Here is a 26,803-nt window from a genome sequence, read left to right on the forward strand (position 1 = left end):
GCAGTAGTGATACCCACCCTCTTATATGGCTCAGAGACGTGTACTATATATAGCAGACTGTAAAGTCCTTATTCTACAGCATGAAACCACACGACGCACATTCCAGGGACAAGGCCACTCTGTGACCTTAACTCTTTTTTACAGGACTCCAGAAGTGATGACCCTGCGTGGGACCTCCCTTTATATACCTGTGTGATCAGGTAAGGAGTGTCTCTCACAAGTTCCTCTCACCCCTGTGGTCAAGGTGTGCATCTGAGTTGAGTGTATACAGTAATACAGTGGTGTTACATTGTAGTTACAAACATGACATCACCTTCCCCCCCCCAAAGTCTTACTGGGATCATAGGTTTAGTCTTTCAGGTGGTCTACGCTCCCTCGTGGAGCGCTGCAGTTGGGGCTCTGGTTGTTGGAAACTGACGTGAGTGTCTGTCACCTGTGGTGATTCCGGCCTGTCCAGGCTGACCTCAGGGACTGTGCATTCTTCTGATTGCTCTTGTTGCACATGGTCTTCTTCAGGTTCCTCTGTGTCCATGCTGAACCTTTTTTTTTTACTTGGTCCAGATGCTTATGGCATATCTGGTCATTGTTGAGTTTTACCACGATGACCCTATTCCCCTCTTTGCCAATTACAGTATCCTCAAGCCATTTGGGCTCCATGGCGTGATTGAGGACGAATACAGGATCATTTATTGCTATACATCTCCCCCTTGAATTACGGTCATGGTACTCATTTTGTGACTTGCGCTTGCCCTCAACTATGTCGGTCAGGACTGGGTGGATGAGGACAAGAGAGTTTTGAGTGTCCGTTTCATAAGTAGCTCTGCGGGCCGGACCCCCGTGAGCGAGTGCGGGCGGGATCTATAGGCCAGCAGGAGGCGCGATAGGCGACTTTAAGGGAGGGTCCTTGAATCCTGAGCATCCCTTGCTTAATGATTTGGACTGCACGTTCCGCCTGGCCATTGGAAGCCGGCTTGAACGGTGCAGTCCTGATGTGGTTGATGCCATTGCCCGACATAAACTCCCGGAATTCGTAGCACGTGAAACATGGGCCATTATCACTAACCAGGATGTCTGGCAAGCCATGGGTTGCGAAGATCACACGTAGGCTTTCCACAATGATGGATGATGACATGCATGAATTCAGGATGATGCACTCGATGATGCATTTCGAGTACGCATCTACTACAATGAGGAACATCTTCCCCATGAATGGGCCCATGTAGTCAACGTGAATGCGTGACCATGGCTTGGTGGGCCAGGGCCACGGGCTGAGCGGGGCCTCCCTGGTGGCATTACCCAGCTGGGCACAGGTCGTGCACCTGCGAACACAGTGTTCCAGATCTGAATCAATTCCAGGCCACCAAACGTGTGACAGGGCAATGGCCTTCATCATCACAATGCCTGGGTGCTCGCTGAGGAGTTCCCTGATGAATGCCTCCCTGCCTTTCTGGGGCATGACTACCCAGCTGCCCCATAGTAGGCAGTCGGCTTGGATGGAGAGTTCATCCATCCACCTGTAGAACAGTCTGACCTCCTCAGGGCATGCTCCGTGTGCGGGCGCCCAATCCCCTGTCAGGACACATTTCTTAATCAAGGATAGGAGGGGATCTCTGTTTGTCCAGATTTTGATCTAGCGGGCTGTGATGGGGGAGCCTGCACTGTCAAAGGCATCGACAGCCATGACCATCTCAGCGCTTTGCTCAACTGCCCCCTCGGTGGTGGCCAGTGGGAGCCTGCTGAGCGAGTCAGCGCAGTTTTCAGTGCCGGGCCAGTGCCGGCTGGAGTAGTCATAAGCAGCTAGTATGAGAGCCCACCGCTGTATGCGAACTGATGCGTTGGCATTGACAGCCTTGCTATCTGACAACAGGAATGTGAGTGGCTTGTGGTCCGTCTCTAATTCAAACTTCCTACCAAAGAGGTACTGATGCATTTTTTTTACACCATAGACACATGCAAGCACTTCCTTCTCGACCATCCCATAGCCCCGTTCTGCTTGAGAGAGCGACCTGGAGGCATAAGCCACAGGTTGTAGCTGACCCTCAGCATTACCCTGTTGCAACACGCACCCAATCCATAGGACGATGCATCACATGTCAGAACCAATTTTTTACAGGGATCGTACAGGGTCAACAACTTGTTTGAACAAAGTAGGTTTCGCACCCGATCAAAAGCCCGTTCCTGACAGTCCCCAAAACCAATCGCAACCCTTACGCAGGAGCACGTGTAGCGGCTCCAACAATGTGCTCAAGTTCGGCAGAAAGTTCCCAAAATAGTTCAACAGTCCGAGGAATGAATGCAACTCCGATGTGTTGCAGGGCCTGGGTGCTCGTCAAATCGCCTCTGTTTTGGATTCGGTGGGCCGAATCCCATCTGCAGCAACCCTCCTGCCCAGAAACTCAACCTCAGGAGTTAAGAACATGCATTTAGACTTCTTGAGTCGCAGGCCTATCCGGTCCAGTTGGCGTAGCACCTCCTCCAAGTTGTGGAGGTGTTCCTCAGTGTCTCGACCCGTGATGACGATGTCGTCCTGGAATACGATTGTTCCCGGAATGGATTTAAGCAGGCTTTCCATGTTACGTTGAAAAATCGGGCCGCTGATCAAATGCCAAACGGGCACCTGTAATACGCAAACAGTCCCTTGTGCGTGGTGATGGTGGTCAGTCGTTTGGATTCGTTGGCCAGTTCCTCGGTCATATAGGCTGAAGTGAGGTTCAACTTGGTGAACAGCTTGCCGCCTGCCAGTGTGGCGAAGAGGTCATCCGCTCTTGGGAGCGGGTATTGGTCTTGTCGGGACACCCGATTGATGGTGGCCTTGTAGTCGCCAAAGATCCTGACAGAGCCATCCGCTTTCAGAACAGGAACAATGTGCCTCGCCCAGTCACTGAATTCAACAGGCGAGATGATGCTCTCTCGCAACAGCCGGTCCAATTCGCTCTCGATTTTTTCCCGCATCACAAACGGCACCGCTCTGGCTTTGTGGTACACTGGCCTGGCGTCCGGGGTGATATGTATCACTACTTTAGTGCCTTTGAAAGTCCTGACGCCCGGTTGGAATTGTGACTCGAATTGTTGTAGGACTTGTGAGCACGAACTTCGTTCCACCGAGGACATTGCGTGAACATCCCCCCATTTCCAGTTCGTCTCGGCTAACCAGCTCCTCCCCAACAGTGCAGGACCATTGCCCGGCACAATCCAGAGTGGCAGCCGGTTCACTAACCCATTGTGTGTGACAGCCACCATTGCACTGCCTAGCACCGGAATGATTTCTTTGGTGTAAGTCCGTAATTGTGTCTCAATACGTTCTAATTTGGGTCTATGGCTTTGAGTGGCCATAGCTTCTCAAATTGCTGAATACCCATGAGTGACTGGCTGGCCCCAGTGTCCAGCTCCATGTGTACTGGGATACCATTTAACAAAATCCTCATCATCATTGGTGGCGTTTTGGTGTATGAACTGTGAATATTCGCCGCATGGATCCGCTGAACCTCGGCGTCCATCGATTTGCCCCAAAAGTCATCCTGCCTCACAGAACCCTCTTCTGGTCCATCTGCCTCATATCTGTCTGGTTGCAGGTTTTCTGCACATTTGAGCTAAATGGCCACTGAGATTGCAGTTTCTGCAATCAAACTGTTGGAATCTGCAAGATCTGGCTGAGTGTTTTCCCCCACACCTCCAGCATAAGTTAAAGTTTCCATTGTTGGGGACAAAGGGATTATGTCCAGGAATTCCGTGTTGATTGTCCCTTTGACTGCTCTTATTAGTGGGTGTCAATGGCCCCATTCTGGGCTGCATTGTCCACTGTGATGGCGTGAACGTCCGTTCAGCCTGCCATTGTCTCTGTTGAGGTCCTGCTCTGGGATCTAGTGCTGCCTAGTAAATGTCGGACTGCCCCTGCCTGCCTGCGGGGCTCTGAGTAGCATTGATGATGTTGACTCCCTGATCCATTGCCGCATTAGAGGCAGAATTGCGTGTGTATATTATTTTCGTCTCTTCCTCTCCCGCCATGAAAGTTTGAGCTAACAACGCTGCCGCTTCCAAGGTCAAGTCCTTGGTCTCAATTAACTTGCGAAAAATTCCGGCATGACCGATACCCTTGATAAAGAAGTCCCTTAGCATCTCCCCCCTGCAGGCGTCTGTGAACTTACAGAGGCTGGAGGTCCGCTACAAAGTCCGGTATGCTCTGTCCTTCACGACGTCGGTGGGTGTAGAATCTGTGTCGAGCCATGTGTATGCTGCTCGCTGGTTTGAAGTGCTCCCCAATTAATTTGCTAAGCTCTTCAAAGATTTTGTCCGATGGCTTTTCAGGTGCCAGTAAGTCCTTCATGAACGCATAAGTCTTTGGCCCGCAGCTGGTCAGGAGATGAGCCCGTCGCTTGTCAGCCGCTGCATCCCCCAGCCAATCTTTTGTAATGAAGCTTTGCTGAAGCCTCTTGACAAAATCATCCCAGTCTTCCCCAACACAGTACCATTCCTCTGTGCTACCGGTGGCCATTCTCGTGGGTCGTGAATTCCAGTTTCTCGTCGCCAATGTAAAGTCCTTACTCTGCAGCATGAAACCACACGACGCACATTCCAGAGACAAGGCCACTCTGTGACCGTAACTCTTTATTACAGGACTCCAGAAGTGATGACCCTGCGTGGGACCTTTCTTTATATACCTGTGTGATCAGGTAAAGAGTGTCTCTCACAAGTTCACCCCCTGTGGTCAAGATGTGCATCTGAGTTGTGTGTATACAGTAATATAATGGTGTTACATTGTAGTTACAAACATGACACAGACATCTCAAAGCATTGGAGAAGTACCACCAGCGCTGCCTCCACAAGATCCTGCAAATCCACTGGGAGGATGGACGCACCAACATCAGTGTTCTCGCTCAGACCAACATCCCCAGCATCGAAGCACTGACCATACTCGACCAGCTCCGTTGGGCAGACCACAACATCCGCATGCCCAACACAAGACTCCCTAAGCAGGCGCTCTACTCAGAACTCCTACACGGCAAGTGAGCTCCAGGTGGGCAGAGGAAACATTTTAAGGACACCCTCCAAGCCCCCTTGATAAAGTGCAACATCCCCACTGACACCTGGAAGTCCCTGGCCCAAGACCACCCTAAGTGGAGGAAGAACATCCAGGAGGGCGCTGAGCTCCTTGAGTCTCGTCGCCGAGAGCATGCAGAAATCAAGCACAGATAGCGGAAGGAGCATACGGCAAACCAGACTCCCCACCGCCCTTTCCTTCAACCACTGTCTGCCCCACCTGTGACAGAGACTGTAATTCTCTCATTGGACTGTACAGTCACCTGAAAACTCACTTTTAGAGTCTTCCTTGATTTCAAGGAACTACCTACGATAATGATGATTCCCCATGTATAGGCAGGGAGCCCCGAATCAAATGGGGTTAGCTGACAGTAGATCAGTTACTCAGTACAAATGGGGCTTACATCACTCTGGCTCTGTCTGGTTAAGTACCTCACCATGCTGTGCATTTACCCACTGATGCATTGCTGACATTTAATCTAAAGGATAAACATCTGGCCACACACGTGCATGACAAAAATTCACACCGCAACTGCAAAGCTATCTTGCTGCAGCTGCTTCCATAAACATTGAATTCCCCCGCTGGGATGTAAATACTGGAGGCTGCATTACAATTTAGCCTCAGCATAATTGATCACTGCTTAACTTTAATCCATCCTCAGCCCTGTTATTGTTGAACCCCAATATAGTCAGGACACAAGTAAATGTAATGCATCCATTTTCAACAATTCAGCCATTGGAAAGTCGTATGCACTTTAGGTTCCATTATTGTGTCATACCTTGTATCTGGTGTGTGATAGACAGCTGAATCTGTGCTGTCTCCTCCCTTTGAAGTGCAGATATTTAACTCCCAAATGATTGCCCTGTTTTCCAGAAATGTTGAATCGTATTGTTGCTGATAGGGCTTGCATAACCTGCTGCGTAATTCCTATAATTCATGCCTTATTAATTGAACAATCTGGTTCGAGCAAGTCCTGAGAGGCCGTCTTGTGCCACAGCCTGCTTCATTGTTCAGCCTCACAATTTATTCGGGCTGTTTGACCCAGAGACGGCCAACGTGGAGCACATCATATTTTCATCCCAATGGAATCTAAAATGATGCAGGAAGCGGTAATTAAATACCCATCCCATCTGTGGCAGTGACGTCAAACAAGGTCTATGACAATTAGTCAAAAAATAGCCCTGACACAGCGGAGCCTACCTGGACTCCTTGTCCCATCTTATCTCCTTATTGTCCTAAATTAAAAGAAAGTGGAAAATGGCACTCCATTTCTAATGCATCGCTATAAACTGAAGCTAATTTTACATCATGTGATGTCAAGGTTTAGAATACATTAGCAGATGCTAATAGTGCAATACTGTGTGCTGCTAGTGACTGATCCTAGGTTGACATAGGTAGTAGCTAGGTGCAGGGTAACCACTTGCCATCATTGCTAGTTATAGTGCATGGTATGAGAAGAAAAAGTGCCATCAGATTGTATGACGAATTTGGTGTCTTTCCACATATATTCTCTCATGCCATCATCATATCATAGGTGGTCCCTTGAAATGAGGATGAGTTGCTTCCATGCCAAAAAGGATGAGTTCACAGATTTTTCAGTGAAGGATCTGAACTACATCCTGAAGGGTGGAAGATGCCTGTGCCTGGATTTCTTTAATGTGTGGTGGTTGTTGTACACCAGTCACCACACGGGCTTGACAGAGATAGGTTTTGGTCCAGTGGCAAGGATTACCCAAGACGGCTGGGGACCTGCTCTGCTGCACGGACCTAGTGCGCACACATATCGCCGTGTGGGCTGGCCCGTGATGGCCCTGGTCTCTCATGTGCAGCAGTGCTAGTCACTACTGTAAGTTTTCCTAGCATTTTATATTTACATTTACAATGTGTCCATATGTCTAATATCTAACTCGACAAAGGCATAACCCAGGGAAGTAACAACAGGATCTACTTGTGATCTGAACTAGCTATCTTTTACATGCATGCTGCTTCAATCTCGAAATGGCAGCCTGAGAAACCACTTGGTAAGATGAAATCAGATACTAATCACTAAGCTGCTTTATTTCACAACATGTGGTGTCAGCCTTGGCTCAGTTGTAGGACTCTTGGTCGAGTTACTCTGAGTCAGAAGCTTGTGGGTTCAAGCCCTCCTCCAGCTCATAAGCTCTGCTGTGAGAATGACTGTGCTCTAAAAAATCCATGCACAAAGAAGAGCAGGGGAGGTGGCCTGGCCAAAGTTAATCCCTCAACCAACATCAGTACAATAGATTACCTGCCCATTTATCTCAATGCTGTTTTTTATGGCCTTGCAGTGCAGAAATTTGTTGCCGCATTTCTCTGCAACAGTGGCTATAACTCAAAAGTACTTCCTTGGCTCTAACAGGCTTTGCGACGTCCTGAAGTTGTGAAAAGCGCTATATAAATGCAAGATATCTCTTCTTTCTTTCTATGTGAACATACAGAACAACCGTTATGGCCAGATTCACAGAGTTCAAACAGTACAACTTGCCTTTGCATAATAATAATAATAATAATGCATAAGCCACACTTCCCCACATCAGCGGTTTGTCTTATTTTATTTAAGTGCACAAATTGTTTTGTGTCCTTCTGCGCATGTGCACCATGGACTCCGCCCCCTTTTTGCGCATGCGCGCTCAATCCAGTCGCACATGTGCAGAACGGATATATGAGGAAGCCGGAAGTACGGTTAAACCATGAATCGCGTGGAGCTCATTGCCGCTTGAGCCTGGAACTGGAGCTGCTGCTAGAGCTTTTGGGTTATCTCCAGGACTTTTGCCGAGAATATCGCTGTGATTGTCTACACAAACATTTTCATAGCCTTCTGAAAGAGAGAGGAAATCGGAGGTGGGAGAGAGAGAGAGAGAGAAAGAAAGAGAGAGAGTGGGGGAAAGTGAGAGAGACAGAGACTGGGGGAGAGAGAAAGAGACTGGGGGGGAGAGAGAGAGAGATAGAGACTGGGGGAGACAGGGGCAGAGAGAGTGAGGGGATGGGGATAGGGGATCGAAGGGGAGAAAGAGAGAGAAAGGGAACTTTGGGAGAGGAGGTCAGGAACTCGGTGGGAGAGGGAGGTAAAGAGCATGGAGAGCACAGTGGGGATTGAGGAAGAACGTGATCCAGGTTTAACGTCGGGGGTGGGGGGGGGGAATATGAGAGCGAGAACATGATCCAGATGGAAAGACCCACCCCCTGCACCACATTCTCTCTCTCCTCCCCTAAACCTGGTTGATTTCTCAGAAAACTCGGTGCGTGTATGGCAAGTGACATCACTGGAGTGGACGAAATCCAGAAGTCATGGCACTATCACTATTCAGTTTATACCCAATAAACCTGATAACTATTCGTGACCAACACACAATGGCCCATCTATGGCTTGGGGGGGGGCGGCGGGGAGGGGGGGGTAAGGTCATGAATTTGTTCGGAGGAGGTGGTCAGGAACCCGGGATGGGGGGAAGAAGGTTAGGAACTTGGGCTGTCAGGGTGGGCGGAGGGTGAGAGGAGGTCAGGCACTTGGGCAGTGGGGGATGGGACAAGGAACTTGTTTGGGGGGTGGGGTTGGGAGAAGGTCTTAACCCATGAAAGTGAGCTCTGTCTGTTCCAAGTGAGCTGTATTCTGTCTGCAGTCGGCAGTCAGAATGGCTCGAAATTACAATTTGCAAAGTCACTGATTTATGTAGGCCAGGTGGTTCTAATTACACATTCCAGAAAAACTGCTGGGGGTGTCTTATCCTCCAAGGGGACCAATCAGCAATCAGGTGATCAAGGAGACCCAATCAGAGCTTTAGGTGGTAGAAATAAATGTGTCCATCTATTTGAAGAGCTGACTGCCAACCTGGGTCTCTGTCTTTTTTTTAATCTCGCTTTATTCACTTCCAGAAAGTAACATAGACTTCTCAGCACATGTGAAATGTTTTATCATCTAATGAATTGTTTGTCATTTAGCTTAGTTGATTAGCGCTTAACCACCTATCATTTCAGTGCTTTTTAAACTTATGCGAAGACAGTGTCCGATTTAAGTGCAATCAATGATCCGAGCGCAAGTTGCACCCAAAATTCTGCCTGTTTGAGAAGTGTTTTTACTTCTCGAGTTTCTGCTCAAACTCTTTTGCCCATCACATAACACACAATCTGCCATGAACCGTGAAATCGGGCAGCATTTTAAAACATTCCTTGATATATTTAAGAGTGGTAACTTGGTGCCGTGTGATTAATACGGCCGAAAATGGGTTTATCACAAAAAATAAGAATTTTTAATCAATCAGTGACAATCTACTACCTATGAGTAACTTGCTTTTAAATATAAGTTTTAAGAAATATTAGGAACCATTTTCTAGTTATATTGGGGTACAATAGTCAGTTTCTTCATAAATAAAAAAAAATACATTCAAAACCTTTTGAAACATGGTCATTATTGGCCTTAGAAACATAGAAATTTACAGCGCAGGAAGAGGCCATTTCGGCCCATCGTATCCACTATATCCAGGCCCTTCAATATTTTGTACACCTCGATGAGGTCTCCTCTCAACCTACTCTGTTCCAATGAGAACAAACCCAGTCTATCCAATCTGTCCTCATAACTAAGATTTTCCATTCCAGGCAGCATCCTAGTAAATCTCCTCTGCACCTCTCTAGTGCAATCACGTCATTCCTATAATACGCCGACCAGTATTCCAGCTGTGGCCTTACCAATTTAAGCATAACCTCCCTGCTCTTATAGTCTATGCCTTGGCCAATAAAGGCAAGCATTCCATATGCCTTCTTAACCACCTTATCCACCTGGCCTGCTACTTTCAGGGATCTGTGGACAAGCACTCAAAGGTCCCTTTGTTCATCTACAATATTAAGTGGCCTACCGCTTAATGTGTATACCCTTGCGCCCAAAAGAACCAGCTTAATTTTTAGAGCCTCTTCAAAGGCCTGCAAATGAGCGCAATTAGCGGAAACACCCAATGGTGATTAATTCATCCTGGGGTGTGGCCAGTGTTGTGGGCAGGGCGGCTTCAAGCGCAATGTTTTTTGTTTAAAAGATTGCGGAAACTTGATTTGCACTGAACACAATTTGCGCTTAAAGTTCCGCCATATTTTACGCATGTTGTAGCGGAGAAGAAAACAGTGCAACAGAGCGGAAACTCGGCCCCACTATACATTAAAAGTAACTTTCTTTTTCCAAATCCTTTCAATGGAAAAATGATCAAAACATACTGAAACGGGACACCTTGATAAAAAGTGAAATAATGAGAGACAATGGTGCTGTGCAAATGGTAGATGCCAGGCTACACTGGATCAGGTTTGTAACATTGCAATAAAAAAACCTCCAGGAATGTCCTGATCTAAAACTGTGACTTTCAGTGGGAACAGGATGGAGCAGTTGATTAGATATTAACCTTTCACCTCCGGGGCCAGGGCTTAAATCAGATGCATCTCTTCTGCCTGTTGGGTGCGAAATGAGTTTGCCCAGTCTCAATCCAGTTTGTGGTGGGCATGGATCCACAAGACTCTTATCCCTAATTTGGCAATGAATTGGTAAGCTAAATAAAGAGTCAACATTATTCTCAGCAAACAGATGTGAATGAGCGACTACTTTGTAAGCTTTTTGGAAGCTCAAGTGTGTTAAAATGAATGTGCAACTGAGTAGATAAATGCAACCTCTGCCCATATTTTTCAAACTTTCCTCCTTTTTGTAAACCCCCCCGTCCCCCGATCTAATGTAATATTTTTCTCTGTTTCCCATGGCAGCTAGTAATTATCCCGCCATTCACATCCTATCTACACTCATCTTTTTCTAATTTCTGCCATTACCATCTCAAGTCGGTCCATCATCCCCTTTTGTCTCTGAAATCTCTCCTGTCTTCCACCCAATCACAGACCTTTGCTTTTGTTCTTTCCTTCCCTCCCACTTTCAGTGCTCCTTAAGAATCTGTTCATTTCGAATACTCTCCAGTTCTGATGAAGGGTCATCGACCCGAAACGTTAACCCTGTTTCTCTCTCCTATGCTGCCTGACCCGTTGAGATTTCCAGCATTTTCTGTTTTTATTTCGGATTCCAGCATCCGCAGTATTTTGCTTTTGTGGATAAATGCACGTGCTGCTCAATTAGATTTTTTTTAAAGCCTCTTATCTGTTGGAACATACTCCTCTTCGCTGTGTTGTTTCTGGGTTAAATGAGCAGTTGGCTCAGATTCATAATCGATGGTGTCAGTGAAATGCTCTGCATGAGTTAGCGAGGCAACCCACCAACTTCCCAAGTGTCAAGCTGGCATGAGAGGCCACCACGCTGGCCTTGTGTCAGGAGGCGCTGGAGGGATCCTCGGGGTAAAAACAAGAGTGTCTGATCTTATGAAAACTGCCAAGATAGTAGGCCCCTACAGTTGCATTGAGCAGCTTAGTATACATAACCTGAATTGATGCACCAGCCTGTTGCAATTGCAACACAAAGGGAAGTGGTGAAGATAATTGAGAATTAGTAGAGCAGACCGTGAAAGGGTAACCAACAAAGATGCCACTGAGACTGATTGAAAGCTAGCTACAACTATTCACACAGACGCCTGGCCATTTCGAATCTGTTCAACTTGGTCTCAAACAATCGGTGGCAATACATGTCGAAACAGGGTGTTTGTGACTCCTAGTTTGGCAGTGATGAACAAAGAACTGGCTGATGTTTGCTAAGCCTTGAGCTGATGTGTGGCAGGATCATAGAACCTTACAGCATAGAAGGAGGCCATTTGGCCCATCGTGCCTGTGCTAGCTCTTTAAAAGATCTACTCAATTAGTCCCACTCCCCTGCTCTTTTCCCATAGCTCTGAAAAATGTTCACCTCAATTTTTGAATTTATAATTTATTCCATCACCCTTTTAGTCAGTGCAGTCCAGATTATAAAAACTTGCTGTGTAAAAACATTTTTCCTCATGTTGCCTCTGATTCTTTTACCTTAAATCTGCCTTCTCTGGTTACCGACCCTTCTGCTACAGTTTTTCCTTATCTACTCTATCAAAGCCCTTCACAATTTTGAGCAATCTAGCTTCTCCAGTTTACTGCCAATGGTAGTGCATGGCTGACATTGCTCAAGAAGCAGGTCCAAAGTTTGTGGTGGCAAAGTTTGTCCGAGGCTTTCCTGGCAAGGTGTAATTTCCGCACATTCTGCTTCTTGGTGGGGTAGAGCTAGCTCTGTTGCCTGCTATTCCCCATCGTATGGCCTCGGACCACTCTAGCCCTCCTGTTCTATTGCTCCTCATCCTTCTCCTCCTGCAAAGCATCTGCAAAGTTACCGAATTCACCCACTGGATTTAAACAGTTGAGTCGCTCCTTATAATATCACTTCTGTGTCCCATGCTAGGTCATTTCTCTCCACTGATTGAACACTATTATATTAATATTAATTGTGTGCATCATTAGTGCAGTGTGGACTGACTGGCAGGCATGAGCAAACATGCACGTTCACCTTTAATTGGTGCTTAACAAGCCAGAAAAGAACATTAAGATTGTGATCCTGCATTAACCCAGATTAGTTCTCTGGGGAATATTAGAAGCACGGTCAAAACATTTGAGACCACTCTTATTGATGATGCAGAACATTTCTGAACATTAATCAATCTTTGTTTCATTGCACATGGCAAGTCAAAGCCAAGTTCAGATAGGTAAAGTGGGAAATAATTGGACCCGGTGCGTAGTCGTAATTCAGCCCCCATTTTAAAGTCATATAATCCTGTCCTTAATTTTATGTAATACTTACTTTATTTATAACTAAAAAACAAAACTTACAGCAACTGGAGGAGTGTAGGGGCAGGGGATAGAGAAGTAGAGTTGATTGGAGAATAGCAATTTCTCTTCTCTACAGGCTGAAGAGCTAGGAGACTCAAAATGGAGGCGCTACAACATCACCACTGGCGGGATGGTGTAATTACAATGTGACACGTTGACATGGGGCAGTTTCCATTATAAATCTGGGCATAAGGATTTATAGTGGAAAAAAGTTAACACTAAAGTGTGACAATAGGAAGTCAAGTTTTGTGAACAGAAGTTCATGCAGATGCAAGTTTTTAATGAATCAATATAGATCATCAGTATTGATCTAATTGAATGTTAGAACAGGCTAAAGAGCTAAATGGCCTACTCCTGTTCCTATGTTCCTATGATTAATGCATACATTAGCCCGGATGCACAGAGGGATTAATGGCCACGAGATGTCTGATGTGGAAAATGGAAACGTATCACACTGATTCATTACTGGGTGAGGTGTCTACTGTACATGGTCCATGTCTCAGAGCCATACAGGAGGGCAGGTATTACTACAGCCCTGAAGACCATGAGCTTGGTGACAGTTTTGAAGGCCTGGTCTTTTCCTCAGGCAGCCAAAGGCTGCACCTCAAGTCGCTGGAGAAATACCACCAATGATGTCTCCGCAAGATCCTACAAATCCCCTGGGAGGACAGACTTACCAACATTAGCATCCTCGACCAGGCCAACATCCCCAGCACTGAAGCACTGACCACACTTGATCAGCTCCGCTGGGCAGGCCATATCGTTCGCATGCCAGACACGAGACTCCCAAAGCAAGCGCGCTACTCGGAAATCCTTCACGGCAAACGAGCCAAAGGTGGGCAGCGGAAATGTTACAAGGACACCCTGAAAGCCTCCCTGATAAAGTGTAACATCCCCACCAACTGCTGGGAGTCCCTGGCCAAAGACCGCCCTAAGTGGAGGAAGTGCATCCGGGAGGGTGCTGAGCACCTCGAGTCTCATCGCCAAGAGCATGCAGAAATCAAGCGCAGGCAGCGGAATGAGCAAGCGGCAAACCAGTCCCACCCACCCTTTCCCTCAATGGCTATCTGTCCCACCTGTGACAAGGACTGTGGCTCTCGTATTGGACTGTTCAGCCATCTAAGGACTCATCTTTAAGAGTGGAAGCAATTCTTCCTCGATTCCGAGGGACTGCCTATGATGATGATGATGATGATGAATGGGTGTGGACTTGAGCTCCTCTCGGTCTGAGTAAAGGTATTGATTAATATTATACCTTTCCTGAGGAGTCTGATGCTGACCGCGTTATTGAAATAGTAAGTGTTCTATTTCCAGCACTAACATCCCTTTTCTGATGAACACAAAAATCATAAAAAAAAGTCACAGTGCATGTGACATTTATAAGCATATAATTTGTTGAGAGTACTGGGAGAACATTGGCAGCATTTATATCGAATAATGGACAGTGGGGTGTAATAAACTGGATGTAGAAGTGTTTCTGGTGGTTTGTATGCGCATTTGAAGTGCAGTGTGTATTTAAAAGTGAGATACTGGCTGAAATCTAACTGAATGGTCCAGGTGCCTTTTCATAGGGAATAATGGATGGTTGAGAATGGGATCCAGCTGGCACCGGAACTGAGGGGGTGTAGATGACTTCATGAACTGGCTTGATATATGATATAGGACCATTAGGTGCAGGACGAGGCCGTTCAGCTCCTCGAGCCAGTTCCGCCATTCAATTAGATCATGGCTTATCTATCCCTCAATTCCATGTTCCCGCCTTTGCTCCCGATCCTTTGATACGCTTACCTAGCAAAAATCTATCTATCTGAATTCCAATTATCCCCAAGTATCTATAGTATTTTTAAGGCAGAAAATTCCACATTTCGACCATTCTGTGTGTGAAAAAATGCATCCTGTTTTCACTCCTCAATGGCCTAACTCTAATTTTTAACATTATATCTCTGGATTCCTCCACCAGAGAAAATAGTTTCTCAGTTTCTACCCTATCAAATCATTTTACCTTTTTAAACACCTCGATCAGATTACCCCTCAATCTTCTAAACTTAAGAAACTACAAGACCTGCACAATTTGTTGAATTACATTGTATTAATGTGCTTTATACAATAGGTAAAAAAATAACTTGTTTTGGAATGACATTGTTCAGTGTTATTTTGGGGCATTTTGTGGGCAAGTACAAACTAATTCTTAACTAATTCTTAACTAATAAAACAAAACCTTGGATGTATATAGTGCCTTTCGTGACAACATACGTTGGAGTGAATTACATTTTGAAGCAGGGTTACTTTCATTATGTAGACCATTCTACATTGCCCACAAATGCCTGCGTTTGCACGGAGTCCTTTGGGCAAATGTGTACATTGCTCGGAGGTGACGTAAGAGCCATTCAACCCCTGGACAACTGACCGGGGCCCCGGCGGATCCAGTCTCCTTAAATGCTGCCACTGGCAGCAGTGGTCAGCCCAGGCAGTCTGAGCCTTTGCACGGCCCCGCACACAAGGCAAATGCTGCCCGCTGAACCTGCCAACCACCTCGATTGAATCTGCATGTCTGACCTGAGCCAAGTGAAAATCGGAGCAGTCTGGCTGTCTCCCCGTTCTGGAGCCCCCGACCCCTATTCTTGCTGCAAGAGGCTGAACACCACTGCCTCCTGTGTGTGGGAATACTCACGAGATCAGGAGGTCCTCCTATGCCGATCTTCAGCCCCTTACAGCAACAATGGCACCAGGAAAGAGGCCCGGATTGGAGCGTTGGGAGCAGAAGGCATGGAGGGGTGGAGAAAATGAGTGTGGTGGGGGAAGAGAGTGCCAGCATTAACTGGGAAAAATGTACCAGATTGAATGAAGGTGGAGGAAGAGTGCCAACATAAACTGAGGGGGGGAATGAAAAGAATGAAGAATAAACTTGGATGGACATTTAACTGGATGAGGAAATGGCACAAGGTAATATTAAATTGAGGGGCAGGGGGGAAGAGAAATCAGAACATGAACTGGCATGATTGGAGAAGAAGAGTGTTGTGGATTCAGGTTGGGGGGGGGAGCAGTACCTCAGTCAATAGGGAGGGGTGAGCTGGAGGGGTAGATTGTCTGTAAACTTGTGGACGGGTATTCTGATTACCCTGTTTAACACTCCATCAATTGTGAAATATAAAACTGCTTTCAACCTGTTGTTCCTGTGCCGGCTCTTTGAAAGAGCTAGCAAATCAATCCCACTTCCCTGCTTTTTCCCCATAGCCCTGCAAGTCTTTTCCATTTCGCGTATTTATCCGATTCTGTTTTGAAAGATGCTATTGAATCTGCTACCACCATTCAACATTTTCTGATGAAACAAGACCCCAGCCCCACCATCCCATCCCAGAAATACACTACTAGTTGTACGGGGAAGGGGAGGTGACAACATAATTTCCTGCCTACAGCCCTGACCTGAATGACCCCATGATCAATAAGGAATGCTTCGACTCTCCTGTTTGCTAATTAAGCAAATGTCCCTTCCTTCCTTAGATGGGAAAAACGTAATGCTCATCTTTAAAATACTGGAAAAATACCAAAGTGTCAAAAATCAAAATCTGCTGCCGTTTGCCTCTAAATAAATCTTGTGCCTTGAAAAATTGTGCTCCCATTCAGGCTTTCATATATTATTGTTTATTTGCTCTGGCAGAAGTGCAGGAATTCCAGCTATAGCTGCAGGTTAGGTTACAAGCCTGTGTCCTACTGCACTTTCAGTGTAATTACTTGTGTTCACATATCAGAGACTTATACTTGAAGTGTTAGACTTTCCACCATCATTGCTATAATGGGCGATATTCCGGCATTGGTGCATTTTTATTTTTCAAGATCGTTAGAATATCGTCCATTTTAAAAATCGCTAGTTTCGCCTTTTTAATTGGGGCGATAGCGTTAGCGATCTGAAATGGGCGATAACGATGTATTCAGTCATGCAAGGTTGGTGTCCGTAGCAACGGTCGTTCTGCGCATGTGCATTTATTTTCAGGCAAAGAACTTTTCCTGCGATTCTGGAGGTCAGGGGTCATCTGCGCATGTTCAGAAGGCAAAGGGAGGGAGGGAGAGAAAGGATTTTTGAAAGAAGGTTTGTGGAGGATTGTGCATTTGAAGGAATTGAGAAAAAAAGTAATCGGATAACATGGAGATGGAATATGAGGAGTCGGGAGAGAGTGTTGGAGGGAGAAGGAGGGTGAATGCCTTCTCCAAAGAGGCAAACGAGGCCTTAGTCCATGAGGTGGAGACTCGGTGGGTCCAATTAACCCGGGGTGGGCGTGGGAAACCCCTGCCCCCCTCCCAAAGAGTATACCTGCAAATATCGCCGTGATAGTCTCATCGGCAGTCCATGATAGAAGAGAGGCAGATCAGTGCCGCAAGCGCTGGTACAGTCTTGTTTCATCCGCAAGCGTAAGTATTAACTTATTACATTTATAATTGTAATTATGTACTGGCTCATTAATTAGAATGTAAATCTGCCGGATTGTAATGAAGCTGGGTAATCTTGGGTAGCTTCCCTGTTAAGATTTGGACTGGGGTCGGAACTTGCGGCCTTTAGCTCTAATGTTGCTGAGATGCCTTAAACTGAATCAACAATATTAATTATTATTTAAACACTTTGATCAAAAATTGTGGCCAAAGCAATGACTGGAAACAGAGAGTCGGAATAAACGGGTCATTTTCAGAATGGCAGACAGTGACCAGTGGGGTACTGCAGGGTTCAGTGCTGGGACCCTAGCTATTTACAATATATATCAATGATTTAGATGAAGGAATTGAATGTAATATCTCCAAGTTTGCAGATGACACTAAGCTGGGTGGCAGTGTGAGCTGTGAGGAGGATGCTAAGAGACTGCAGGGTGACTTGGACAGGTTAGGTGAGTGGGCAAATGCATGGCAGATGCAGTATAATGTGGATAAATGTGAGGTTATCCACTTTGGTGGCAAAAATAGGAAGTCAGAATATTATCTAAATGGTGATAGATTAGGAAAAGGGGAGGTGCAACGAGACCTGGGTGTCATGGTACATCAGCCATTGAAGTTTGGCATGCAGGTACAGCAGGCGGTGAAGAAGGCAAATGGCATGTTGGCCTTCATAGCTAGAGGATTTCAGTATAGGAGCAGGGAAGTCTTACTGCAGTTGTACAGAGCCTTGGTGAGGCCACACCTGGAATATTTTGTTCAGTTTTGGTCCCCTAATCTGAGGAAGGACGTTCTTGCTATTGAGGGAGTACAGCGAAGGTTCACCAGACTGATTCCTGGGATGGCAGGATTGACATATGAGGAGAGACTGAATCACCTGGGCTTGTATCCACTGGAGTTTAGAAGAATAAGAGGGGATCTCATAGAAACATATAAAATTCTGACAGGATTGGACAGGTTAGAGGCAGGAAGTTCCTGGGGAGTTCCAGAACCAGGGATCACAGTCTAAGAATAAGGGGTAAGCAATTTAGGACCGAGATGAGGAGAAACTTCTTCACTCAGAGAGCGGTTAACCTGTGGAATTCTCTACCGCAGAAAGTTATTGAGGCCAGTTCATTAGATATATTCAAAAGGGAGTTAGATATGGCCCTTACGGCCAAAGGGATCAAGGGGTATAGAGAGAAAGCAGGAAAGGGGTACTGAGGTTGAATGATCAGCCATGATCTTATTGAATGGCGGTGCAGGCTCGAAGGGCCGATAGGCCTGCTCCTGCACATAATTTCTATGTTTCTATATTTCTATGACAGTCCACAAACACTCAGCATTTCTACCACTTTAGTTTAGGAGAACTTTTAAATTAAATCACTGCTAGTGTGCTGTGAGCAACTCTTTAACTTGGGCACTGTCTCCTTTTTGGTTAGGTTGGTGGACAGGGGCACGACTGAGCACTGAGGGGGCCGCTCAGCTTTGCCCAGACAGAGTGAGTCTCTCCAGCTGCTGTCAGTCACACAGTGACCCAGCCTGGACTGGGCGAGAGTTGCCCTGGCTCACTATCTGCCCTGGGACACTTTGGGACATTAGCTCCGGCCACACGAAGGTCTCTGAGCACAGCCCAGGGACATGGTGCCCCATCTCATTACACTCTTGTCATTGCCGATCTCACCAGCAGCCCTCGGGAACTTCCATCGATTGCAATAACCCGGCACCTTCCCCTCAGGCGCCGAATGGCATGTCCCGTGGATGGAGCCTTTCCTGGAGATTGTACACGAGAGGGTTGGTGTCAAGCATTAGTTCCTGATCTTATTAAATATTTTCTTTGAACATAGATGTTATAACCATGCATCCATTGGATACAAACCGTATTGGAAAATAACCTTTACATTAACGATGAATAGCATGTGAGGTGACTAATAGTGAATTGCAATATCTGTTGTGTTTCTGTAATAGTACCTGGGCAATTAGCTTATGACATGCTCTTGTCATGTTTGCAGAGGAAGATATTCAAGAATCAGGTGGAGTGGAGGCAGACTGGAGGAGGGCCTGCTGACCTTCATCCTATGACTGATCTGGAGGAGCGTGCCGCAGCCTTAGTGGGCAGGTATAATTGTTCTGCCATCCGCGGTGGTGCAGATCCTGTTGTTGCGCCATGTGAGTAATGTGTAAAGCAGTGGTAATTTAAAGTAATTTAATGCCATTTGATTATAATATATGAACGATGTAATGTTATGCATGCAGCGTCTGTATTCTCATGTTATTTATATGTAACATCTCTCGTTCACATTTATTACAGTACTGTTGCTCCTCGTACATATGCCTGCACAGCGCAAGTATTCTCATAAGGATATAAGAACATAAGAAATAGGAGCAGGAGTAGGCCATATGGCTCCTCGAGCCTTCTCCGCCATTTAATACGATCATGGCTGATCCGATCATGGATTCAGGTCCACTTCCCTGCCCACTCCCCATAACCTCTTATTCCATGACTGGTTATTCCCTCATGTCTCCCCTTCTCTTCTACTAACCTCAATTATGTTTTCCAGCTCTCCAGGTTCAACGGGAGGCCTCTGGAGCATCACCCCAATGACTGCAGGTTGTGCTGACCATGGGGGGAGAAGAAGATACGACCAAGGAGGAAGATGATGAATCTGAAGGGTCATCTGTAGTACCTGAGGCCACATCATCCTCAACGGATGAAGTAGCGGGGCCAAGCGGTTTGCAGCAGGGAACTCCGGATGGTCCAGTGCCCACGCCGACCCGGCGGAAGTTGGGTCAGCGAGGTAGGCACACGCAGCGACAGGCAGATGTAAACGAGGACATGGTGTCCCTGTCGAGGGCGAATGTTGACATTGGTCGAGAGCTCTTCCAAGCAATTGGTGGGTCGACTGGCAACATTGCCACACTATTTTCTAGAACCTCGGAGGGCATGGGGCAGATGGCTGCGGCAATGCGGCGAACGGCCGACTCCATCGATGCCATGCGGCAGGCGATGGTTTCGGGATACGGCACTGCACCCCAAGGTGCCGTACCACCACTAATGTTGACAGATGTGAGTCAGGAGGAAGCAGTTGCTTCTGACTCAGGAGTCTTTTCCATGGCCCTCTGACGTCAATCTGCCAACGTCACTCCCCCCCTCCCGCCCCCCCCCCCACAGTAGCAGCCCTCGAGGTGCTCTACCCCAAGACGACTTGGTCATCTTACTAAGGCGTAAGTGGGAAAGGGGGGGGGGGGCGTTATGATGGGGGTATAAAGGTAAAGGAGGGAAGCGTGGCCACAGGTGGGGATGCGGGGGGGACCTAATCTATTTTAATTAAAGTTGTTGACTGTTCTTATTGTTATTAAAAATGTGTTGAATGTTGGGGGTGGAGGGGGGGGGGAGATGGGTGTTATAGTTTGTTTATAAAATTTTACATCAATTGTTACATTATTACAATTATTTATTGAACTTTACAATTGTTGTGCAGTGTCTTCTAATAACGCAAGGTTAAACATCAATACAAGGGTTGCAAACAATGGCCAGGCCAGGCCAGGATCAAACATAACGCAACTGTAATTGTCACCAACGTAACTTCACGCAAAGCGTTCATTTATGAGCTGTTGACGCAAGAGTTTTGCAGCTGCATAACTACTACGCAGCTTTTCCAGTGTTGTCGGGGGGGGGGGGTGGGGGCGTTGGGCAGGGGCGGCATGGGTTCATCACCCTGATTATTCTCCTCGAGGTCCTTGTCCTCCTCCTCCTCCTCCTCTTCCTCCTCCTCTCTTCCTCGGCCGTCTCCCCTCTTTCCTGAGGTTGGTTTGGCAGTCCCATCTGGCAATTGTTGTCCTCTCCTGATAGCTCGGTTATGTAACACGCAGCATACCACAATGGACTCAAAACCTACTGAGAGTGGTACTGTAGATTGCCCCAAGTGGTCCAGGCACTTCAGAACTCCAATTGTCTTTGACGATATTACGTGTGGGTTTATGACTTTCGTTGTAGCGCTTCTTGGCTTCTGTCTGGGACTTACGCAGAGGGGTCATGAGCCAGCTGGCAAGGCCATATCTCTTAACACCCAGCATCCAACCATGACCTTGTGGCTGACTCAAACAGGTCAGAGACAGTGCTCTCACGCAAGATGTGTGCATCTTGGATGCTCCCGGGAAAATTTACTGCTATGATTATTTGGTTGTGGCCGACAATGAGTTGCACATTCAGGGAGTGGAATCCCTTTCGATTCTTAAACACCTCTGCATCCTATAAAGGTGCTCTCAGGGCAATGTGCATACAGTCTATTGCTCCATGCTCCTTGGAAAACTTTGCTATTCTCGAGAATCCCAAAGCCCTCTCACTCTGTGCCTCCCTGGTCATAAGGAAGTTTATAAAGTCCATCCTGCGTGCGTAAAGGGCTTCAGTCACCTGTCAAATGCAGCAATGTGTGGCGTGCTGAGAGATGCAGCAAATTTCGCCAGCTGAGGCCTGATGCAAAGAAGGAAAGTGCCTCAGTATCCTTTACCTCAATGGGCAGTGTGGTCTTGATGGTGCTGGTAGGCTGCAAATCTCCCTTAGTTAGCTGGCATATCTCACTGATGAACTCCTTTCAGAAGCGCAGGCTTTTAATGCACATGTTATCAGACAAGTCCAGGTATGATCGCTTATCCCTGTAAATGCGTTGGGTGTAATGTCTCCTCCTCCTCAGCAGTCTGCCATCTCTTTGATTGGGCACATAATGCTCTTCAATGAACCTTCTCCCACCTCTATTCTGCAGCTTGTGAGTAGTCATCCATACTGGTTGAGAAATTACAGGCTCTGTTACTATAAATCGCTATAAATGCCATAATCTATCTTCCAAATTCTTAAATTTTCCTCAACAAATACAATATAAAATCAAAATTAACCACAATGTGATTAGATGATGGGCAAGATTCTAAAATGCCCTTAAAATCACTCACAAATTAATTCAATGCTCCCATCCACTTTAGACAGCTTTTTATTAAACTTCCTCCATACTGCCGGGTTAAGGTCAGGTGAGTGCAGCTTTTCTTGAGCGTCTGTTTGGGCGAGCGATCATTTGGGCGCAATATGGGCAAAATGCCGAAAGTAGTGCTCGGCGATAATCTGGGTGATATTCGGGCGCTAGTTTCCATTATAAACAGTATTCTGGGCCTTGCACGAGTGATGACGTCAGATTTTTTTTTAAATAGGCCAGGCGATGCAGCTCATTCCTGTATGCCGAAAGTTGCGTCGACGATAAGTGGGCAATAATCGGGCGCTAGTTTCCATTTATCATCAAACATGGGTGATAGTCTGAATCTCAGCGCTTATCCGGGTGCTAAATAGGTGATTATGTGCTGAAAGTCTAGCCCTTAGAATCATTTTTGAGCAGTCCACTTTTTTTTTTGAAGCTAATGGTCAGCTTTTGCTTGCCCTCTCGGTTGGCATATATACAAACATATTTCACTGATGCAGCCATAAAAATGCAAAGCGTTTGTTATATATTCAGGTGGCCATTTCAAAGCCTCTGAGGGTTTGTTTGGATGGGCATGTGATATAACACAATACGGGAAAAAAACATTCCTAAGTTGTTGGCTACATTCTTTTCTCATTTGAAAGCAACTTGTTATCTCCCCTCCCTCAGTGGCTGGATTGAGCAATGCTGTTCCTCTCGGTCAGTTGCCTACTAACACTCACTGTCTGTACCCGCATGGGTAATGTGCAAGATAGCTTCCCAGGCCCATTCAACCACACTTCAGATGAGGAGCGAAGTTGAGCAGGGGTGATGAAGATGTGAGATATTGGGCTGGGCACCATATTGGCACAATTCAAATTGTGGAAGATGTTGCTATGGCTGCAGAGTAACGTTTCCTAATTTCCAAAATGGTGGCTCAAGCACAGAGGAGCTAAGACCACCTGAAAATCCTTCTGAAAAGGTGGCAGCATCTCTTTACACCTGGACGTTTCACTGAACTCCTGTCATTCCAGTGATTGTTCCAAGCAAATAATTCAACATTCTTTATTGCAGCCCCTGTGCCATTATTTTGTTGTGCCAAGAGCACGGCAGGAAATGTCCTGTGAGGCGACAGGAAACAAACCCAGAGAAACCCACCACCATCTACAACAACTTGTATTTATACATCGTCCTTAACGTAGAAAGAAAAGTGCAAGGGCACTTTACAGAGGGACAATCAGACAAAAAAATAGACATCCATCCAAAGAAGGAGATATTAGGAGGGGGCGACCATTAGCTTGGTCAAAGACAGTCAATGTCAGTCATAAAGGACAGCAGTGATGGGTGAACTGGACTTGGAGCAGGATAGGATACCAGCAGCAGAGTATTGGATGAGCTAGTCACTGTGAAGATATCTTTAGTTTACAGAGCATGGATGATGGGAGTCCAGCCAGGAGAGCATTAGAATAGTTGAGTCTGGAGATGTCAAGACAAAGTCATGGACAAGAGCTTCAGCAGCAGATGAGCTAAGGTAGGGGCAGAGGTGGGAAATGTTATGGAGTCGTCTTTGTGAATGAGCGGGTACGGGATCAGACGCTCAGAGTTGAATATAATGCCAAAGTTGTGAACAGTCTGGTTGAATCCGAGACAATGGCCAGCAAGGAGAATGGAATCAGAGAAACATAGAAACATAGAAATTTACAGCGCAGAAGGAGGCCATTTCAGCCCATTGTGTCCGCGCTGGCCGACAAAGAGCCGCACGGCCCTTGGTCAGCAGCCCTGAAGGTTACATATGAACCTATGAACAATGACGGAAAGGTAAAGAGCACTCAGCCCAACCAGTCCGCCTCACACAACTGTGACACCCCTTATACTGAAACATTCTATATTCCACCCCAACCGGAGCCATGTGATCTCCTGGGAGAGGCAAAAAACAGATAAAAACCCAGGCCAATTTAGGAAGAAAAAGTCTGGGAAAATTCCTCTCCAACCTATTCAGGCGATCGACACTAGTCCAGGAGATCACCCTAGCCGTATTCTATTCTTACCATTATATCTGCACAGTCTAACAAAAGGTCATCCAGTTTAATCCCAATTACCAGCTCTAGGTCCGTAATTCTGCAGGTTACTGCACTTTAAGTGCCCATCCAACCACCTCTTAAAAGTGATGAGGGTTTCTGCATCCAGCACTCTTCCAGGCAGCGAGTTCCAGATCCCAACAATCGGTGGCTAGAGTACTGACTGTGTGGTGGAGAACGAAGACAATGGCTTTGTGCTTGACAATATTTAACTGGAGGAAATTACAGCTCATCCATGAGTGGATGTTTGACAAGCAGTGACAATGGGGAGGTTGAGCCAGTTGTTGGAAAGGTAGACTTGGGGAACATCGTGCTGGCCCCATGGCTTCGACATTGATTCAAGGACCACTGGTTAGGTCTCATGTAGACCACTATTTCAATGAGCAGACCAATTTTCAAAGTGGGTCTGAAAGCAGGCCGAGTGCCTCTTTCAGGCATGTGCCCTGGGCACCTGTTTTCAGCCTTAATCAATATGGAGGGCGATGCACTTCCGGCACGGACTCCGACCATCTTATTGGATGCTCTAGCACCCATCATACTGTAAAACAGCAATGGTGCCAACCAATTTCTAGGCCCATGCCGTTAAATGATGTCACCAAGGGGCAGCGTGCAGATTAGGAAAAGGAGGGGACCAAGGATAAACCCTGGAGAGGACTAGAGAGGTAGTGGTGGTGGGCATGGAAAGGAAAGAGGTAGTTTTGGGGATCGAGAAGAGAAGCCATTGCTGCATTGCTAGAGATGTTCTGGCTATGATTGATTCAGTAAGAATGGAACACAGCGAGAATGGTCCCGTCGAGCTGGACAGTGGAGGAGAGCTCTTGAAGGAGGATGGGGAGGTTGGCCATGTCAAAGGCAGCAAGAGGGAAAATGCACCTTAGTCACAGAGGATGCCATTTGTGACTTTGATTCGAGTATTAGTGCTGGGGCAGGGTCAGAAATCTGGCCTTGGACAGGACCACAGTATTTATCTCTCCCTATAAACGCAGTGCTTTTAAAGCAAATTGCTGAGAAGGCTGCTTGGTTTTCCTTTGTTCCTGTCCTGAGTTATTAATATCTTGCTATATTGTGGGGGCCATCCTAGTTTAATGTCATTCTCCTGGTAATAGATTTGTTTTAACTTTGAAGATGTCTGTTTTTGTGATCTAAATTATTCGTTTAAGTAGCACAATGTCATGAATTACCCACAATGCATCACATCGCTCCCACAGCACTCAGGAAAATTAATGCTTTACTTCAAAACGACACAGCAGCCCACAGAGACCGAAAAACATGCATTTCAAATAAAAAAAATGCTAATTTAACTGTCCATCAAACGCAAGATTAAAAGGTAAATGCAAAATAATTTCTGTAATGTAGGTGAGATGTAGGTATGGTAGTTGGATTACTCAATGTCTTATTTGTTGTGATTGATTTGCAGTGAAACTACTTCTAAAGTGGCAATATGAGAAGCTTTATCTTTATCTAAATAAAAACACTCTGCCAAGAACACAACCCTTAATTAAAAAGCTGATCGGCTCACAACGGGGGAAGTAAAATGTAATCCCTATTGGTTGCCAATGAGTAGGGGAGTAGAATGCCAAAGCTATCCATCAATCAGCACAGAAAAGCTTTCAGATATTATTTGGAAGGTTTGGAGTGTTGCGTTGATGCAAGACCTTCTACACAGTGTGAGAGACACGGGTGGGGAGGAGGGGGCTTCACGGCGGGGGGGGGGGGTTAAAATCCATATTGGTGGGAGCATAAAATGGGTGTTATTGTACCAGTTCTGATGAAGGGTCATCGACCCGAAATGATAACTCTGCTTCCTCTCCACAGATGCTGCCTGACCCGCTGAGATTTCCAGCATGTTCTGTTTTTATTCCAGATTCCAGCATCCGTTATTGCACCAGTGCCTGTTATACTCCCAGCCCGATATTCAGTCATTGGAACTGAAGATCGAGCCGGCAGTATAATAGGAAGCCCACGATGCCACCCATAATGCCCAAAACAGGTTTATTCCCCATTGTGCTTGGTCTATTGGTTACAATGCACTTTAGGTGATAGCGAGAGCAAGCAGAGCCATTATATTGTTGCGCTCTTACCTTTCACACTAGATCAATGATCTTTAGAAACTGAAGCATTTTGCCCCCGAGTCCTGAGCTCCTCTGGCAAAATGCACAGCTCACCATTGCTTAGTTTTCATCACCACGAAAACCCGGAATTTCCTCAAATGGCTTAATGGGCGAGTTCCGCCAAAATTTCCCGCCAATCCCATTAGCTTACGCTGGAAGGTAATAACCATCATATAACAAATGGAAATCAGCTTAAGCAGTCGGAGCCCAAGGAAAGCGTCCAACCTAAACCTTTATGTGTGAAATCTGAAGCCATCAAATTATGACTTGTATTTTTAAGAAATTGCAATCATAGAATTTTTTCATCTTTTAATGTAATTAATTCATTCTTGTGATATATTCTGACAACATCACTAACAACCACACTCTACAAGATGGCTCTAAACTATCATGTGACTTTGCCACATGACCCTTTATTGTATTTACATCAGTAGTTGCATTACATCAGTAGTGCACTAGGTG

General features: G+C 46.2%; 1 protein-coding gene and 1 long non-coding RNA gene across 2 annotated transcripts in view; one reads left to right on the forward strand and one right to left on the reverse strand.

Annotated features, from left to right (window-relative positions):
• LOC139277475 (uncharacterized) overlaps window positions 1–20,402 on the forward strand; it is a 108,867-nt gene extending 88,465 nt beyond the window's left edge. Inside the window, exon 4 of the long non-coding RNA XR_011596088.1 lies at window positions 19,222–20,402. This is a non-coding gene — a long non-coding RNA (uncharacterized lncRNA). The remainder of the gene's footprint in view (window positions 1–19,221) is intronic.
• LOC139276996 (cadherin-22-like) overlaps window positions 1–26,803 on the reverse strand; it is a 750,218-nt gene that overhangs the window by 429,116 nt on the left and 294,299 nt on the right. The window lies entirely within an intron of this gene.

The sequence above is a fragment of the Pristiophorus japonicus genome, chromosome 12, assembly GCF_044704955.1.
Source record: "Pristiophorus japonicus isolate sPriJap1 chromosome 12, sPriJap1.hap1, whole genome shotgun sequence".
Classification (NCBI taxonomy): Eukaryota; Metazoa; Chordata; class Chondrichthyes; family Pristiophoridae; genus Pristiophorus; species Pristiophorus japonicus.